The following is a 20,841-nucleotide window of genomic DNA, read 5'->3' as shown; positions in this document are numbered from 1 at the left end:
GCATTCAAGAGAGAGCTAGATAGAGCTCTTAAGGATAGCAGAGTCAGGGGGAATGGGGAGAAGGCAGGAACGGGGTACTGATTGAGAATGATCAGCCATGATCAGCCATGATCAGCCATGATCACATTGAATGGCGGTGTTGGCTCGAAGGGCCGAATGGCCTCCTCCTGCACCTATTGTCTGGATTTCGCCTGGATCAGGCACCGCTAAAGAAGACCAAGCACGTGGACAGGACTGGAGTTTGAAAATGGCACCAAAACCTGGCGACTCTTGCATGCGGTCACAATAGACTATTTCTATACACTTTGTACTAATCGAGGATTGTGCATCTGAACCATTGAGTATCTACTTCAGGAGTCTGGCATCAGGTATACAAACAGTACACAGACACAAAAAGCTGGACTAACTTTTACTTTTGGAGTAACTGGAGTTACTCCAACTTTTTGTGTCTATCTTCAGTCTAAACCAGCATCTGCAGTTCCTTCCGATAAAAACACTGCAGTAACAAACCAACAATTGGCAATCACATTGGTCATCACAACCCGGTTGAGACAACAATATTAACCAGTTCATCATATCATGCACTGAGTTACTGTCAGCAGCAAAGGCAGTGGCCTAAACTCAGTCTGAAGAAGGGTTCTGACCCGTAACGTCACCACTACATGCTCCCCAGGGATGCTGCCTCACCCACTGAGTTATTCCAGCACTTTGTTACTTTATTTGGCCTTAGACTTTATTTGAAGTTATCCCCGCAAGTCAAATACTGCCCCTAACCAACACCCATACATGCACCTTCTAACATTAGGGCGGCACGGTGGCACAGCAGTAGAGTTGCTGCCTTACAGTAACAGAGACTTGGGTTCGATCCTGACTACAGGTGCTGTCTGTACAGAGTTTGCACGTTCTCCCCGTGACTGCCTGGGTTTTCCTCGGGTGCTCCGGTTTCTCCCACACTCCAAAGAGGTAAAGGTTTGTAGATTAATTGGCTTTGATAAAATTGTGAATTGTCCCTAGTGTGTCGGACAATTCCGGTGGGCCAAAGGGCCTGTTTCCATGCTGTATGTCTAAACTAAACATGGATACTACTCAAAAGTAGAAACCTGGACCAATTATTATGCTTTCGATTATAATTCTCAGTGATACCATTGTCAACTGCAGAAACCTAACTGCGGTGCCAATAGCGGCTAAGCTAAGCTACCCTATATAGAGAAGGGATGAATGCAAACCATTACCTCTGCATGGCTACTGTGTGGTGCCCTTATCCACTAATCCTGTGACACACAAAAGCATTCACGGTTCTTTCACATCAACACATTATAGAAGAACTGCTCAACTCTGCAAAGGCTCGGCTAATCGCTCGTTACTCAGTGAGCAGCCGACCTCTAATTAATGGCCATATTCTTAAGTTGATCTCCAGTGAACCAGGTAAAGTACTTAAGATTCAATCTGTGCAATGCGCAAAACCATATCCCTAGGAATGCATTTTGGAAAAGACAAGAAGAAATGAGAGAGGAAGCAGGAGCAGAAACCAAAGAGGAAGCCAACGTGGCAATATGAAAATATTTCAAATGACCTTTAATAGATCCTGCTCTCTCTTTCCAATGTTCTTTTACAACATAACAAACAAATCCAAGTGTAGGAAGGAACTACAGATGCTGGTTTAAACCGAAGATAGACACAAAATGCTGGAGTCGCTCAGGGGAACAGGCAGCATCTCTGGAGAGAAGGAATGGGTGACGTTTCGGGTCGAGACAAATCCAAGTGATCTGAACAAAAAAATAGGAGCAATAGCTTCTCGTTTTCACCTTACAAACAGCTAACAATGGCCTGTTTCCTTTATCATTGTTAATTTTTGCATATCTTTCATTCATTGTTCTTTATCTCTCCACATCACCGTCTATATCTCTCGTTTCCCTTATCCCTAACCAGTCTGAAGAAGGGTCTTGGCCTGAAACGTCACCCATTCCATCTCTCCAGAGATGCTGCCTGTCCCGCTGAGTTACTCCAGCTTTTGTGTCTATAATGGGAACAATAAGTCTGTTTAAAATGTGGCCCATCGTCTACAGTGCTTAGTACAAGCCGCCAGGGTCAGCATTGTGTGAATAAAGAGTTTTCGGCAATGAATGAATTTGCCTAAAGCAACACTCACAGAAAGTCTACGATGCTCCCAAATGCATTGCCGTTTCCATTTTGCTTCTGATGACAATGCAGTAATGTATTAATCTTCCGTTGACTGACAGAACTACACATCTCAGTGGCAGGATGCACTTTGTCGAAACATATGCATATAATTTTAATATTTATCTTTGGATTGTTTGCTGCATAATCACCCAGAAACAGTTTATGTTAATACTTCTGTCAGACCATGAGTGTCTTGTCAATCTTAATGTACTCATTATAAAATCTTCAGTAGAGCACAGAACGTATTCACAAAGGGTTCAGCATTGTAAAATATCGATCTGACAATTATTCATTCCATCTTAACTGCGACTTCACTTCTGCATTTGATCCATCTGTTTTATTTTTTTCTCTCTGAGCATTGAATGCCTCTTTAATCTCCCTCCCCCATCCCTATCCGCCATCCCCAATTTTCCAATCCAAAGTTAGACACAAAAAGCTGGAGTAACTCAGCCGGTCAAACAGCATATCTGGAGAAAACGAATAGGTGACGTTTCGGGTCAGGACCCTTCTTCCAATCCACTTTTGACTGGATGTACTTTCTCTGGCTAATGCTGTGGGCATATTACACTACAGCACAAGAATAGGGACCTTTGGCCCACAATGTCTGTGCTGAACATGATGCTCGGACCTGCATGTAATCAATATCCCTCCATTCCATGCAATATCCAAATGCCTACCAAAAGCCCCTCTAATACCACTATCGTATCTGCGTCAACCATCAACCCTTTTTTTTTTTTTTTTTTTTTTGCGTGTCATCCTTGCACAGGGGCCATGCTAATCTTCTCTGTATCGTTCCAATTTTAGTATATGTGCTGCCGAAGCGAGCAATTATAACCATCAACCCTGGCAGCGCGTTCCAGGGACTAGGCACACTGTGTAAAAAAGAAATTACCTTGCACATCTCCTTTAAACCTTGCCCCCCTCACCTTAAAGCTATGGTGCGTGAAAATGTTAATGCAGAGGTTAACTTGGCACTCCACTCAGCATTAACTTTTCAGATCATAATGATGCAAGGAGTATAAGAAAATAACTGCAGATGCTGGTACAAATCGATTTATTCACAAAATGCTGGAGTAACTCAGCAGGTCAGGCAGCATCTCGGGAGAGAAGGAATGGGTGACGTTTCGGGTCGAAATCCTTCTTCAGTCTGAAGAAGGGTCTCGACCCGAAACGTCACCCATTCCTTCTCTCCCGAGATGCTGCCTGACCTGCTGAGTTACTCCAGCATTTTGTGAATAAATGATGCAAGGAGTATTTTGTTGGCAAGTGAGTAATCTATGGTAATGTCAGACATTTGAAATATGTGCACCTGCTCAATAACAATAAGGAGATTTGCATATTGGGATGATACAATAAAAGCCAGTAGCTTTTACTGCCATCTGCATTTTCTAAAAGTTATTTTGGTCTTCGATCTTTAAAAAAATCTTATTTCCCCTCACACCAATCTCAGTACAGGTCAGTTTAGTTTATCGTCACGTGTACCGAGGTACAGTGAAAAGCTATTGTTGTGGGCTATCCAGTCAGCAGAAAGACAATACACGATTATCATCAAGACATTTACGGTGTTGAGATTTAAAAGACTGTGAAACGATTGTAATGTGTGATAGTAGGTCTGCTTCTGTGGCAAGCACGCAAATAGTCTCCTGGCTGGAACATAGTGAGTGAGGGAGACATAGAGACCTGTTCAAGGCCTCTTGAATAACCAACGACGATAGTTGCCACAGAGCAGTGAGGTGAATTGTTCATCAGTGTTCCTTTTAATCTAGAAGGGAACCATCTGCTTCCCAGCTGATGCCTCCGGCCTTCTCCCTTGATCCCAAGTAGCAGCTTTGTAGGCAGAAAGTTTACCATAATTACATGTTATTGACTTTACCATTCCTGGCGCAGAGTGTCGGAGGTCAGGAGCACATTTTAGGAACTAAGGCAATCGCTGAAATAAGGCAATCACCCAGTTTAAGCAGTGCAATTTTCCACCCATTAACGTGAACAACGGCAAATTGTGGGCTCACAAATTGGGCAGGTGGTCACAGAATTATGATCGCATGGATAGAAGCTGCTCATTTGACCCATTAGGTCCAGGTCAATATTGTATGCCTCCCACCCTCCTCATTTCATCTTATCAGCTTATCATATTCCTGCTTCCTCCATCCTCCCTTGAAATGCATCCGTATCATTTACGTTAAGATTCACATTCTAGCCACTTTTAGCTGACGAGGTTGTTGTGATATTGCTGGGACTACTTTGTGTATCCAAGAACTACTTTGTATGGCTGTGTATATAAGTGATGGGTGTGATTAGGCGGTCACTCTGGATGCAGGTGGCCACGAAATAAACAGCCTGGAGTTGAGCTCCAGCAATGTAACCTTTTATACACGTGTACTTGTGGTCCGTCCAGAGTCACTAAAGGTACAACAGGTACCGGACCACGAAGTACAACAGAGGTCGCTCGCAAATTCCCTTCCGACTTTATTAGTGCCTTTTCAACCACCCGTAGTTTCCGCCCCTTTCACATAAGTGGAAACATTTTCTTTCTGTCAATACTATCAAATACCTCCATAGTTTTCAAAGCTTCTATGAGGTAAATTCTGGAGAAAGACTATGTACTTTTCCCAAGTGTTTACAATCCCAAAGGAGGGCAACACGGTGGCACAGCGGTAGAGTTGTTGCCTTACAGCGCCAGAGATCCGGGTCTAATCCTGACTATGGGTGCTGTCTGTACAGAGTTTGTACATGCTCCCTGTGACCGCGTGGGTGCTCTGGTTTACCCCCACACTCCAAAGATGTCCAGGTTTGTAGGTAAATTGGCTTTGATGGTGTAGGGAGAATCACTGGTCAGCGCGGACTTGGTGGGCCGAAGGGCTTGTTTCCGCACTGTATCTCCAAACAAAACAATTTGTTTGAGAAGGAACTGCAGATGCTGGTTTACACCCAAGAAAGACACAAAATGCTGGAGTAACTCAACGGGTCAGGCAGCATCTCTGGGGAAAGGGAATAGGTGACATTTCAGGTCGAGACCCTTCATCAGATTGTGACTGGTGTCTGATGAAGGGTCTCGACCTGAAAATTCACCCATTCCCTTTCTCCAGAGATGCTGCCTGACCCGCTGAGTTACTCCAGCATTTTGTGTCTATCTAAACTATTTGTTTCATGTGTTCATAAATGTTTTTGAATCTCCTCCAGTTCCCACATTAGTATCTTTTTTTTTTAAATAAAAAAAACAGAATTGCTCACCATAGTGAGGTCGACACAGTGCACATTGCCAGTGCAAACAAAAACGCTGCAGCTTCTGATTAAACTTTACTCCATCATGTGGCACCCAGCCATGGACAGATGCAAACTGGAAATGGAATTGGCCTGTCTCATTAAAGACTTTGAGGTCATGGATTATAGGTTTGAATGCAGAATGTGCTTCTCTTTTTATCCCAGTGAGTAAAAGCACAGACAGTAGACATAAGGACTGCAGATGCTAGCTTCCAAAAGAAAAAGACAGAGTGCTGGAGTAACTCAGCCATTCAGGCAGAAAGTGGGATAGCAGAGAACTCACGTGAAAGGGTGATCAATGGACTCAGTGGGCCGAAGGGCCTGTTCCCATGCTGTGTCTACTTTTCAATCAAACCACAGCCAGTCTGAAGAAGGTTTCTGACCCGAAACGTCGCCCGTCCACATTCTCCAGAGTAAAGGCACGGGTTGGTTGTGGAGAAAGCAACACTAAAATGTCATCAGAGTATATTCAGTTAGTGCACAGATGGAGAGTAAAATTCATTCATCTTCGACACGTCTTCAGATAGGAAGTGAAGAGTTTTCAATGCCATTACTTGAACAAGACTACAAGGTAGAAATTCAGCAATGTCAGGCACACAACAGGGCTTGGCTCAGAGTTCAGAACCGGTCACAGATCACCCATATGGTATTTATTTCACAAAATGCTGGAGTAACTCAGCAGGTCAGGCAGCAGGTCAGTCAAGTAACCTGCTGAGTTACTCCAGCATTTTGTGAAATAAATACCTTCGATTTGTACCAGCATCTGCAGTTATTTTCTTACACAGTTCACCCACAGATACTTTCCTTGGTTCTCCAAATGTCTGGAAATGTCTTATTTGCAAACACTAGACACTTAAGGGACATAAAAGGGGAACGGAGATGAGGAAGAACTTTTTCAGTCAGAGAGTGGTGAAGGTGTGGAATTCTCTGCCTCAGAAGGCAGTGGAGGCCAGTTCGTTGGATGCTTTCAAGAGAGAGCTGGATAGAGCTCTTAAGGATAGCGGAGTGAGGGGGTATGGGGAGAAGGCAGGAACGGGGTACTGATTGAGAGTGATCAGCCATGATCGCATTGAATGGCGGTGCTGGCTCGAAGGGCTGAATGGCCTACTCCTGCACCTATTGTCTATTGTCTATTGACACTATTTTAAGTTGTAGATCAAAGGAGGGGAATGGGACTTTGATTTAGGTCTTCGATATATGATCGGTTATAGCTGAACTGAAAGGTTCTGGGTTCGTTTTACTCCAGTGACTTGAACATGAGAGTTTAGCTATGCCCCAGAGAAGTATTTAGGGAGGTCTGCACTCTCCGAGATACTGCTCTTCAGGTGAACTATACACTGTGCGCCCAATCAATCTCTCAGATCCCAAGGTGCTGTTTCAAAGGGTAGAGTAAACGTGGCTGTTGTCCCAGCAAATATTTACCCCCAATTCAACATTACCAAAAAGCAGATGGTGTGGTTACTATCCCCGAGATGCTGATGGGGCTAACAGTGGACACATTTCTTGCATGGAACAGTGACTACATTTCAAAAGTATTCTTTGACTGTAAATTTCTCTACAGAAAGGAATTCTTTAAGGTGAGAATGGTAAGATTTAAAAGGGATCCGAGGGGCAAATTTTTCCACACGAAGGGTGGTGCCTATAGAATGAGCTGCCAGGGGAAGTGGTAGAGGCAGGAACAATTACATGAAAAAATTAATTTAGAAGGGTCTCGACCCAAAACGTTACCTACTCCTTTTCTCCATTGATGCTGTCTGACCCGCTGTTACTCTAGCTTTTGTCTATGTGTCTATCTTCGGTTTAAACCAGCATCTGCAGTTCTTTCTTATACATTTAAAAAACTGTTGGACAGGTACACGGATGCACAATGTTTGGAGTGATATGGGCCAGGCATGGGGAAGTGGGACTAGTTCAGTTAGGCAATTTGGTCGGCAGGGATAAATGAAGTCGAAGGGGACTCTATGAATATGAAACGACTAACATGTCTTTCTTTACATTCTGTTCAGCACTACTGCTGTGGCACAGTCCTTCTGTGTCTCATTCCATAACACAGGTTACAAGTGAGTTCACCGAGCCAGCTTAGCACAGCAGAAAGTTTTCGGATGGATTATTGGCAGATGTAGAATCAATGAAGAATCAGACAACTTCATAGTTTCCGAAACAAATGACAGGCAGGCAAAATATTTGTCAGAGTTGCAAAAATGTTTTAATTGCAAACAAAAAAAACTGCAGCTTCTGGAAGTCTGAAATAAAACACAAATGATAATCAATACATAAGAGTGCTGGAGCAACTCAGCAGCCCAGGCAACATCTCTGGAGGGAATGGATAGGCAACGTTTTGGGTCAGTCTGAAGAAGGATCCCGGCCCAAAATGTCACCCATCCATTCCCTCTCCAGATGCTGTTTGACCCACCAAGTTACTCCAGCACTTTGTGCTTTGCTCAAGACTTCAACAGCAACGGAGATGAGGAAGAACCTTTTCACTCAGAGGGTTGTGAAGCTGTGGACTTCTCTGCCTCAGAAGGCAGTGGAGGCCAATTCTCTGGATGCTTTCAAGAGAGAGTTAGATAGAGCTCTTAATGATAGCGGAGTCAGGGTGATATGGGGAGAAGGCAGGAACGGGGTACTGATTGTGCATGATCAGCCATGATCATAGTGAATGGCGGCGCTGGCTTGAAGGGCCAAATGGCCTCCCCCTGCACCTATTGTCTATCTGCAGTTCCCACAAAATGATGAGGACCCTCAACATATTAGACTGCATCTGTGAAGCGAAAAAAAAAAGTTAACAATTCAGGTGGCCAACCTTTCATCAGAACAGACACACTTACTGTTTCGCTTTCCACAGTGGTGCCTGACCTGCTAAGGATTTCCAGCATAGATGGACACAAAAAGCTGGAGTAACTCAGCGGGTCAGGCAGCATCTCTGGAGAGAAGGAATGGGTGACATTTCGGGTGGAGACCCTTCTTCAGACTGGGCGAGGACTGGTATTTCCAGCATTCAGTGTGCATTTCACAAATTGATGTGCTGTGGGAAACGTTGTTGATGTATAATTATGTTATTCTAAAATTGGAACAAAGGAACTTCTACTAGCTGCAATAATTTGCATTTATAGAGCATCTTTAACATAATAAAGCATCTGAGGGCGTTTCACTGGAACAAATAAATTCAGACAAACCTCACATTCAGACAAAGAAGGGCATGTTACCCACAGGTAAGGGAACATTGACAAAAAGGACACATTTTGTGTCTTCTTTCACTTCTGGTCAAAATGAAACACAATCCGTGTACAAGATCATGAGAGGAATAGATCGGGTAGATGCACAGTGTCTCTTGCCCAGAGTAGGGGAACCGAGAACCACAGGACATAGGTTTAAGGTGAGAGGGGGGAAAGATTTAATGGGAACATGAGGGGTAACTTTTTCATACAGAGGCTGGTGGGTGTATGGAAGAAGCTGCTGGAGGAGGTAGTTGAGGCAGGGACTATCGCATCGTTTTAAGAAATATTTAGTACACGGAAAGGACAGGTGTCTAGGGATATGGGCCAAATGCAGGCAGGTGGGACGAGTGTAGATGGGACATGTTGGTCGGTGCGGGCAAGTTGGGCCAAAGGGCCTGTTTCCATGCTGTATGGCTCTATCACTAAAACCTTCGACTTGGTCTAATACGGCTGGTTTCATGCAAAGTCATGTAAAGTCTGCCAGGACAGTGGAGTCCATGATGGGTGACAGGAAGGCATAAATAGGGTACGTTCAGGTCAATGGGCAGAGGTCTGGAGAACCAGAGGTAAATGTTTCAGCATGCTTGTCTGATTAGAGTTCAGAGTGATTGTCAGGCAGGTTGGGTTGCAAACCCCACACATGAATATTAACCATACTGCTTCCGTTAGATGTGGGAACCATTTACCACCTAATCTTCCCTCATGTATTCTGCCAAGTGAACCTCCACATCCAAACAGGCTCCCGAAAATGTAAAGATCTGTTTCATTATGGATAATTAACTGGAGAGACTCCCACATAATAAGGGAAATTTCACTTTAGCAGATTTTAAATGTTAATGACTATGCAACAAACTAAAATCCCTTCCTTCTCCCTATCCCCCCGTGTATTAATTTATGGTAAGCTCCACTGAATTTTGTATTTATTAATATTTAAAACGGCAGAAACTAAGCTTCACATAAAGGCATCTGCGCAGGGATTAGAGTTATTAATTTTAAAGAAACAATTCCTTTGTAAAAACATATTCAGCAAATGTTCCCCCCCTCTCCACCCATCCCCACATAAAACACAGTATAATGGTGAAGGTCATATTTACTCTCACATTAACACCCAGGTAAGGGAACATTGACGAAAAGGACACATTTTACGCCTTCTTTCACTTTTGGTCAAAATGAAATGCAAACCTTCATGCTATTTTCCAAAGACAGTTTGCTTTTAAATTCAAACAACAAAAGGTTGGGGCAGAGGTATGCTATTTAATAATATCAAATTTGCAGCAATTAAGGAATTTACTTCAGGAAAATAAACTGAACTCCACACACATTCTCTTATTTATATACAGTTACGTGTGTTCATTCCTCCCAAGACTGCAACACAGCTAGAAGCCTATTAATTAGCATTGTCCGCTCTGCAGTAATTAAATGCACTATGAATGATTAATTGAAACAAACTGTTGGGGGTGGCAGGGCAGCACTTTAACCCATTAAGTGTAAATGGTGTGTTTGTTGTGAACAGCTGCAGGTTTATTCAGAGCTATTAACACATACCAGGCAGGCCCGGTACAATTTACTTTGGTACTGGGGTAGATAGAGAAAAGCTGAAGAGTCCACTCTGCCCACTAGTTTAAAAAAAGAAGATTAAAAGTGCTGGAGTAACTCAGCAGGTCAGGCAGCATCCCTGGAGAACATGGATAGGTGACTTTTCAGATCGGGACCCAGTCTCAAGAAGGGTCCCGACCCGAAACATCTCCTATCCATGTTCTTCAAGGATGCTGCCTGACCTGCTGAGTTACTCCAGCATTTTGTGTATATGTTTGTAAAGTAGCATCTGCAGTTCCTTGTTTCTGCCCTCTGCTTACCTGTGTCCTGTCAGGATCTAAAAGAGTTTGGTAAATAGAGATAGAGGAAAAACTGAATGAAAGAATCCTGTTTATTTGTTGGCTTTCAGTATTCAGGCAGTCTCACAGTACATTGTAGCTAAAGATAGTTTTAGAGATTTAGAGATACAGTGCAGAAACAGGCCCTTCGGCCCACCGGGTCCGCGCCGCCCAGCGATCCCCGCACACTAACACTATCCTACACCCACTAGGGACAATTTTTAAATTTGCCCAGCCAATTAACCTACCTGTACGTCTTTGGAGTGTGGGAGGAAACTGAAGATCTCGGAGAAAACCCACGCAGGTCACGGGGAGAACGTACAAACTCCGTACAGACGGTGCCTGTAGTCAGGTTCAAACCTGAGTCTCCGGCGCTGCATTCGCTGTAAGGCAGCAACTCTACCGCTGCGCCAACGTGCAATAAAGAAAGCATGGTCATGTGTACACACACCACCATTTCTTGAAAACTATACCAAAATTAATTATTTGATGTTCTCTTTAATGTCGTTGTTGTTGACGATATAAGGGAGAACACCTCGCCTTCACTATAGTGTCTACTATCTTTGAGGCTCAGAGCCCAATCGGCAAGTTTCCATCTCTGAAGCAGGATGTGAACCCACAACCTTCTGATCACAGGCAAGATTAGTAGCAATGACAGCATCTGACAATCTTTCTTGCAAGAGACAAAGATCAGATCCTGAATGAACGTGAAATTAGCAGTGAGGAAGAGTGACGGCTCACCATGAATGGAAATGATGTGGGGGAATACATTTGGCTTGGCGAGTGTGTCAAGAGAAGCCCCATCAGATAATCTTTTTAATGACCTTGTCGACTTAATTAATTTCAATTTTGAAAGTACGACCTTGGGTAATATCAGCCCCCCTTTGTTTAACCCGTACAGTGCAATGAATCAGAATATTAGAATAAAGACAACAGAGAACAGAATAGAAGGCCCCGACCCAAAATATCACATATCCATGTTCTCCAGGGATGCTGCCTGAAGAAGGGTCTCTCCAGAGACGCTGCCTGTCCCGCTGAGTTACTCCAGCATTTTGTGTCGATGCTGCCTGACCTGCCGGGTTACTCCAGCACTTGATGTCATTTTGTTTCAGATTATATCAAACTATTCTGCATAACATGGGAATAAACAAACTGCCGACACCGAGGCAAAGCAAGCAAACCTGCTGCCTCACAGTTCCAGGTGCTATCCTCTCTAACTCCAGGTCCCTCAGGTCGGCCGACTTGGGGCTACTCACTATCCCGCGGTCTAGGCTTAAGCTCAGGGGTGACCGCGCTTTTGCGGTTGCAGCTCCTAGACTGTGGAACAGCATCCCTCTCCCCATCGGAACTGCCCCCTCCATCGACTCCTTTAAGTCCAGGCTCAAAACCTATTTCTACTCCCTAGCGTTTGAGGCTCATTGAGGAGGCGCTGTGAACTGTTTGCGTGCTACTGTATGTTTCATTTTTTTTTTTAAATTAGTACCTAATCAGATGTACAGCACTTTGGTCAACGTGGGTTGTTTTAAAATGTGCTATACAAATAAAATTGACTTGACTTGACTTGACTATCCTGATTCTCGGCGCTGTCTATAGAGTTTGCAAGGTCTCCCTGTGACTGTGTGATGTTCTGATTCCCTCCCACATCTAAAGAATGAGCTGGTTTGCAGGTTCAATGGGCCAGTGTAAATTAACGAGAGGTAGAATTTGAGTAAGAAACTGCAGCACCCGGGAGAAATCCATGTGATTGCAAGGAGAATGTGCAAACTCCCCACAGAGAGCACCAGACGGATCATTGAGCAAGGATTTGCGTCTTGGAGTGAACCTCTGAGACAGCAACTCTACTTGTGCCACTGCTCTGTCAGAATGATGAAGGAGGCACAAAGGCACTTCTATTGCTCTTTCCCCATAAGTGTAGAATAGCTTAGCTCCAATGCACATATCCTACATATGTTACACAATGGCCAATATACTCGATTTTTACCACCCATGAAACAATATTTGTTATAGTAAATAGTTAGATGCCCAGATATGACTTTAGTGTAAGTTTTTAGAGTCCATTATTCAGGATGAGGTTTCTGAGTACTTAAATCACATAATAAAATATGTGTTCACAAAATGCTGGAGTAACTCAGCAGGTCAGGCAGCATCTCAGGAGAGAAGGAATGGGTGACGTTTTGGGTCGAGAAGAAGGGTCTCGACCCAAAACGTCACCCATTCCTTCTCTCCCGAGATGCTGCCTGACCTGCTGAGTTACTCCAGCATTTTGTGAATAAATACCTTCGATTTGTACCACCACCTGCAGTTATTTTCTTATAATAAAATATGTGTGGTCACGGTGGCGCAGCGGCAGAGTTGCTGCCTTACAGCGAATGCAGGGTCGGAGTCCCGGGTTCGATCATGACCACGGATGCTGTCTGTACAGAGTTTGTACACTCTCACATGACCTGTGTGGGTTTTCTCCGAGATGTTAGTTTTCCTCCCACACTCCAAAGACGTACAGGTTAATTGGCTTGGCAAATGTAAAAATTGTCCTTAGTGGGTGTAGGAGAGTGTTAATGTGTGGGGATCGCTGGTCGGCGCGGACCCGGTGGGCCGAAGGGCCTGTTGCCGCGCTGTATCTCTAAAGTAAACTAAACAAAAACCTAAAAATAGGCCAAAGTCAGCATGGTTTTGTGAAGGGAAGATCTTGCCTTGACAAAACTGCTGGCATTCTTGGAGGAAGTAAATAGCAACAAAGGAGAGTCAATGGAAGTCGTTTACTTAGATGTTTAAGGTGGCCTTTGATAAATTGCCGCACGTGATTAGAGCCCATGGTATCAGAGGGAAGATACTAGCATGGATAGAAGACTGGTTGAGTGGCAAAAGGCAATGAGTGGGAGTAAAGGTTAGTAAGGGTGTTAAAGGTCACGGGGAGAAGGCAGCAGAATGGGGTTGAGAGGGAAAGATAAATCAGCCATGATTGAATGGTGGAGTTGACTCGGTGGGGCAAATGGTCTAACTTGGCTTCTATGAGTTCTGAGTCCTGATATTGATGGAGATCCAACCAAATTACAGCACAAAAACTACTGGCGAATATCATTCAGTTACATGCTAATCAAGGGAGCTGAAAATGCAGTTGTCTCTCTGCACCAAAAATAAAATTGTACACATTCTGTCAGAAACCTATCTGCGGTGTTTGTGTCTGAATTTCCAATGTGTGTTGGCAGAAGGCAATTCTTCAAGCTGGAAGCAAATCTGGGAAATAAACCTGTGATAAGAACCAATTTTCTCTTAAAGGAAAAATATTCACTGTGGGAGTAAATTAAATTGAAATTGCAGACATTTAAACGACTCATGTCAAAGATGTTGAATGGGGCTAAATGCATCTGATAGCTTGGCTTCACAGTCTTTATAGTTTTTTATTTGTTCTACGAGTATTTGACTGGGTTCTGGATTTGAACAGAAATATGTTCAAATCCAATTAAGATGTTACTGTCTCGGAAGCTATATAGAGCAACATTTGTCAAAACTAGAGGGCATGGCTCTCTGGTGAGTGGGGCAAAGGCAACGTTTAAAGGATACTAGACCAAGCGGACCCGTTGGGCTCAAACCTCTCATGCATTGGTGCAGCACCCTCTCCTCCCCCACTCCCCCCTTCCCCCCTCCCCCCCTCCCCCCTTCCCCCCTCCCCCCCTCCCCCCCTCCCTCCCCTCCCCTCTCCCCCCCCTCCCCTCTTCCCCCCTCCCCCCTCCCCTCCCCTCCTCTCCCCACTCCCCCCTGCCCGCTCCCTCCCTCCTCCTTCCAGCTTTCCCCTCCCTCCACTCCATCCCCCTCAACCCCCCTCCCTCCTCCTCCTCCCCCCCTTATCCCCCTCCCCCTCCCTCCTCCCCCCCACCCCCTACCTCCCTCCACACCCCTCCTTCACCCTCTTCCACCCCCCTCCCTCCCCTCCTTCTCCTCCCCTCCCCCTCCCCTCCCTCTTCCCCCCCCCACTCCATCCCCCTCAACCCCCCTTATTCCCCTCCCTCCCTCATCCTCCCTCCCTCTCCCATCCCCCCTTTCTCCCCCCCCCCTTTCTCCCCCTCCCTTTCTCCCCCCTCCCCCTCCCTAGGAGATAGATTTAAACTTAAAAATGTGAATAACTTTTAAAATATAACACCAATTCCAATGAAACTTCTTCCATTAGCACCAAAGGGAGGACAGTGAGTAAGGTGGGCCTAAATTGGTGCACTATCGTGTACCATTTTGGCTGTAGTTCAGGAACAAAGAAACAAACAAGAGTTTTAGTATATAGATATAGATTGCAAGGCTGATTTTTTTTAAAGCAGCATGTGGGGAGGTGCATGGAATGCATTGGCGGGGGTGGTTGTGGGGCAGATATGATTGTGGCATTTAAGAATCTTTTAGATAGGGTCATCAAAATGCAGGGATTGGAGGGACATTTATTTTGTCCAGGCAGTTGAAATTAATTTATCTTGGCATCATGTTCAGCACAGATATTGTAACCTGAAGACCCTGTTCATGCGTTAAACAGTTAAAGTTTAGATTTTTAGATTTTAGAGATACAGCGCAGAAACAGGCCCTTCGGCCCACCGGGTCTGCGCCGCCCAGCGATCCCCGCACATTAACACTATCCTATACCCACTATGGACATTTTTTACATTTACCAAGCCAATTAACCTACGTACCTGCACATCTTTGGAGTGTGGGAGGAAAACGAAGATCTTGGAGAAAACCCACGCAGGTCACGGGGAGAACGTACAAACTCCGTACAGACGGCGCCCATAGTCAGGATCGAACCTGAGTCTCCGGCGTTGCATTCGCTGTAAGGCAGCAACCCTACCGCTGTGCCACCGTGTCGCCTGTTCCATGTGAGGAATAAATATCTAAAAGATTATATATAGGCTCCAATTTTTTTTTTCCAGATGACTTGAGATGTAAATACTCTTAGTTATAGAGTTAAACAACCTGGAACTAGGCCCTTCGGCCCAACTTGCCCACACTGACCAACATTTCCCATCTACGCTAGTCCCACCTGCCTGCATTTGGCCCATAATCCCCCTAACCTGTCCTATCATGCACCTCCCTAAATGTTTCTTAAATGCTGTGACACCACACAACGCCAGTGAGAAAAATGTGAAGGCGAATAACATTATCAAACACAGAGAATCAGAATCCAGCTCTGTGGTGTTGTCTACAAGAAATGGATATGGGTAAAAAGAGCAATTCAAAGAAGAAACCCAGAGCTGTAATTTGTTGTAATTGATTGTAATCTAGAATGTTGGCAATAGCAGTAGTCCAGCCAGAGCAAGAACAGAAGTATTGAGGAGGGAATAATAAACAGAATCAAGTTGTTCAGAGACATCAAGGAAGAAAAGGTAGAATAATGTATTGACACACTAAGGTGCTATTTATAACTTTGGCCCAAATAGTTCTGACATTATTGACATAACCTAAACAATATATTAATGAACGAAAGGCTGAGACTGGTGAACATGGACCTTGATGGATTGTGTATGAGATTTAGAACTATAGTGAGAACAAGACCATGTAACACCTTTTGGTTTGCTCACTGATGAATGATGCCACCTGCATCTGGAAGCATTGCTGGGGCAATCTGAGTATTTAATTTAGTCATCATCAGATGTATTAGCTTGATGTATTATAGAATGATACAGCACGGAAACAGGCCCTTCAGCCCAACCTGCCCATGCTGACCAAGATGCCCCATCTATGTTAGTCCCACCAGCCTGCGTTTAGCCCAAATCCCTCCAAAGCTTTCCTATCCATGTACCTGTCCAAATGCCTTTTAAATATTGTTATAGTACCTGCCTCAACTGCCAGCTTTGGCAGCTCATTCAATATACTCACCACTCTCTGCGTGAAAAAGTTGCCCCTTAGAATCCTATTAAATCTTTCCCCTCTGATCTTACATTATGTCCTCTGGTTCATGCTTCCCCCACCTGAGGTCAAAGGCTCTGTGCATTCACTCCATCTATTCCCCTCAATGATTTTATACACCTCTACTAGCTGACCCCTCAGCCTCCTGCACTCCAAGGAATAACATCTTAGGCTGCCCAACCTCTCCCTATAATATCAATGCACAAAAAGGATCAGAGAGAGAAAGGGGGGGGCAACAATTGGAGCAGGTTGGAAACCAATTACAATAATGTGTGGGGAGGAACTGCAGGTGCTGGTCAGGAAACGTCCCTGGAGAAAAGGAATAAGTGACATTTCGGGTCAAGACCCTTCTTCAGACTGAGAGTCAGGGGAAAGGGTAACGAGAGATACAGACGGTACTTGGGACAAATGAATGGAAGATATTTAATCAAGGAAATGTGGAGCCCACAATGGTCCATTGTTGGCTGTGGGATAGGTGACAACGAGCTGTACAGAGAATGGAACTCCACAGGATGACTATAAAACTAGTATAACGACTAGGGTGGGAGAGGGATGGAGACAGAGGGGATGTAAGGGTTACTTGAAGTTAGAGAAATCAATAGAATACTGTCTATATCTCTCATTCCCCTTTCCCCTGACTCTCAGTCTGAAGAAGGGTCTCGGCCCGAAACGTCACCTATTCCTTTCCTCCAGAGATGCTGCCTGACCCACTAAGTTACCCCACCTTTTCGTGTCTGTCAATGACAATAACAGTGGCTTTGAGTTGAAGAGTAAGGAAATGATTCATGTACTTCGAGGTGCGAAGAGTTGGCTGAGTGGAAGAATACCTGGCAAGGCATGCCGTGAGGAAATGAGCCAGGTTGAAGGCTGTTGGGAGAGAGTGAAGAACTACACAATGATACAGGTGAAAGTAAAGTTTCAGGAAGAAATAACAACCAAAGCAATCACAGGGATGTCCTTGGAATGAGACTTCTTATCTCCTAGTATTAACACTGGAGAACGTGTTCTCAGACAGAGAATCAGAACCGGCAGATGCTTATTAAGGGAAGTCCAGTCTGTCTTTACCTTCAAGGTTCATTTATGCAATGGGAAGGCTTACCTATGAAGGGGCCCCAGTATTATTTCCTTCTAAAACACACCAATCTCCCATGTACAATAAACCTGTTCATTAACACATGGCTCTTGGACCAAGCTAATGATCTTAATGTCACTTCATCCATCTCATTGTCAAATGTTGACTGTCAAGTTCTGTTGAGCAACCTAGAGTTGCATGTTACCATATTAGAGATGCCATTTAAGTGGACGTTTGTTGGTGTTAAGACTTTCAAGTTAAATTTGGAAGGGCTTATTAGGTGTTCATGAGTCAAGATCACAAGCATGATCTTATGATAAACTTATGATGGGAAATTACTGCAGACATAATGGGTTTGGTAGACGGCAAATGACCTGAGAAACCAGGATCATTGATGGTGGAGCTGTGGGAAGCAATGAGAAAGATTGCAGTTACAGCATGGCTACAATTGTTGGAGACTCTGAGCAAATGGTTTTTGGATATCATTAAAATGTCTGGTAAATCATCATAAAACATTGTCACAGCCTCCACTGCAGTGCCATGCTCAAATGTGGTTTCCTTATAACAGGTTGTAAAAAGGATCCAGAAGAGATTTACAAGTGCAGTTCCTGTAATGTTGGAATGCAGTCACAAGGGTTAGGTGGGCTCAGAGTTCTTTGCTTTGAAGAAAAAGCGGAGGGAAGATGTGATAGAAGTGTATAAAATGTTGAGGCGCTGAGACAGAGTGAAGAGTGGACATCTGTTTCCATTGGTGAAGTTCACAGTTATAAGATGAAGGAGAAGAAAACTGAGTAACATGAAAGAAAGCTTATTTGTGCAGCAGGAAATGAAGAACACATTGCCTACAAATGTGTGGAGACAGGTTTCATTGCGCCTTTGATAAAATTTGATAAATATGTAGAGCAGAAAACTGCGAGAATACCCAGCACATCTTGGGGTGTGGAACTAGAGATGTGCTCTGGTAGATATCTAGCATGGTATGACGGACTTGGCTTCTTTAGTGATGTAACTGATCTATGATTGTACGGGTACAGGTCTATTGGGAAATCAGGGTGGGAGATTGTCATGGACTGCTAGTGAAGCCATTTGCAGGATTGGAGAAGAGAGTTGTGGATTAAGATAAATATTATCCTTAATGACACAAAGTGCTGGAGTAACTCAGCGGGTCAAGCAGCATCTCTGGAGAACATGGACAGGTGACGTTTCGGATCTGGGCACTTCTGGTCCCGACTCCAAACATCGCCTTTTCATGTTCTCCAGAGAAGCTGGCTGACCTGCACTTTGTCTCCTTTTGTGTAAACCAGCATCTGCAGGTCCTTGTTTCTACAATTATCCTTAATGGTCAGATTAATTAAGGAGCAAATGGCCAACAAACTGAAGTTTGTCCTGGTGGAACAATGTCCTTGTGAACTGACACACCCACACAGTCAGCTCCCCTGCCCACCGCCCCCTCCCCTCCCCCCCCCCCCCCCCCCCCCCGGACACTCAAATTCCATTAACTGTGCACTTGCATAGTGATGGATGTTCATTGAAGGTGGCATTTCATCAGGTAATTAACACAGAAATATGCAGTACTATAAGCCATAAATACGGAACAATGCACACCCTTTAAAATGTCATTGTGGAGCCTATAAAAAGTTCTCCCTTGACAACACTAAACCTGGTTGTGTGACTGTTTTGAGGTTCTAAGTAAACCATGGATGCTCATTAGTGAAAACACATTAAAAAACATCTTCATGCAGCTGCTGGGGCACCAGGTCCTTGACAATAGGTAGTATAAGAAAATAACTGCAGATGCTGGTACAAATCCAAGGTATTTATTCACAAAATGCTGGAGTAACTCAGCGGGTCAGGCAGCATCTCAGGAGTGAAGGAATGGGTGACGTTTCGGGTTGAGACCCTTCTTCAGACTGAGGTCAGGGGGGCGGGACAAAGGAAGGATATAGGTGAAGACAGGAAGATAGAGGGAGATCTGGGAAGGAGGAGGGGAAGAGAGGGACGGGGAACTATCTAAAGTTGGAGAAGTCGATGTTCATACCACTGGGCTGCAAACTGCCTGGGCCTTGACACTGCTCACTGCATTGCTGCGGTCTCAGAGGGACTGTGACCACAAGGCACTGGACAGCTGCAGAGAGGTGAGAAAGAGCCAAGAGCACATGGTGCAAAGATCCGGCAAGGTTAGAAAACATGGAGAGCAGGAAAGTTGAATTGGAGTAATCAAATGATGCCAAGTTAGGCTCTTGGCAATCCACTGAAAGCAGAGGGAACAGCTGAACAAAGGAAGAAGCCCTGGAACGGCTGTTTATTTCTCCCCCACCAGAGTCCGCTAATGTTGTGTGTATGTTTATGTACCAATAACATAAATGCTAATCATCAAGGGTGCCACGGTGCTGCAGCGGTAGAGTTGCTGCCTTACCGTGCCAGAGACCCATGTGCGATCCTGACTATGGGTGCTATGTGTACGGAGTTTGTACGCTCTCCATGTGACCTGCGTGGGTTTTCTGCGGGTGCTCCGGTTTCCTCCCACACTCCAAAGACGTACAGGTTTGTAGGTAAATTGGCTGGGTAAATGTAAAAATTGTCCCTAGTGGGTGTAGGATAGTGTTAATGTACGGGGATCGCTGGGCGGCGCGGACTTGGTGGGCCGAAAAGGCCTGTTTCCGCGCTGTATATATATGGTATATGGTATGGTATGTGCAGGGTTAGTGCTAGTGTAAGGGATGATCATTGGTTGCCACGGACTCGGTGGGCCGAAGGGCCTGTTTCCGCACTGTGTCTCTAAAGCCCAAAAGTCTAATTAGATATATACCTTCAAATCCCATTCAGATGTTTCAGACTTTGGATTAATTTTTCAGACAAAACTCTAGAAGTAGAACACTGTTGTGAAATTGACCATGAATCTATGAGAGTATCACTAAATCCAGTTGGCTCAGTAATGTCCTTCAGGGAAGGGAATATGTGTCACCCATGCTTGGTCTGACCTATGGTGACTGAAGCCTCAGTTGTACCAGCAGCTCAAGGTGGTGGCCTGCTCACAATGTAATGAACAGTCAATGGTGGCTTTCCCTGGGATGAATTATCCCAAGAGTTATTTTAAGTATCCATGGATTATGAATTCAGTACGTTGCCAATGGAGACAGGGAACTAATGGGGCATAACAGAAGACTTCCTCTTCTACAGGGGAGAGTTAAACAGGGGAGAGTGTGAGGAGGTAGACACAAAATGCTGGAGTAACTCAGTGGGTCAGGCAGCATCTATGGGGAAAAGGAATAGGTGACGTTTTGGGTTGAGACCCTTCTTCAGACTCTGCTTCAGCCTGAATGAAAAAGGATGTCGACACAAAACATCACCTATT

General features: G+C 44.6%; 1 protein-coding gene and 1 non-coding gene across 2 annotated transcripts in view; both read right to left on the bottom strand.

Annotated features, from left to right (window-relative positions):
• The window catches only part of robo3 (roundabout, axon guidance receptor, homolog 3 (Drosophila)), a 560,989-nt gene that overhangs the window by 517,378 nt on the left and 22,770 nt on the right, over positions 1–20,841 (bottom strand).
• On the bottom strand, positions 2,902–3,009 carry LOC144608848 (U6 spliceosomal RNA). The gene has a single exon (XR_013549244.1). It is a non-coding gene; the product is annotated as a U6 spliceosomal RNA (small nuclear RNA).

This window comes from Rhinoraja longicauda, chromosome 32 (assembly GCF_053455715.1).
Source record: "Rhinoraja longicauda isolate Sanriku21f chromosome 32, sRhiLon1.1, whole genome shotgun sequence".
Classification (NCBI taxonomy): Eukaryota; Metazoa; Chordata; class Chondrichthyes; order Rajiformes; family Arhynchobatidae; genus Rhinoraja; species Rhinoraja longicauda.
Note: the sequence above shows the minus strand (reverse complement) of the source record. Positions and strands in the feature narration are given on the sequence as shown.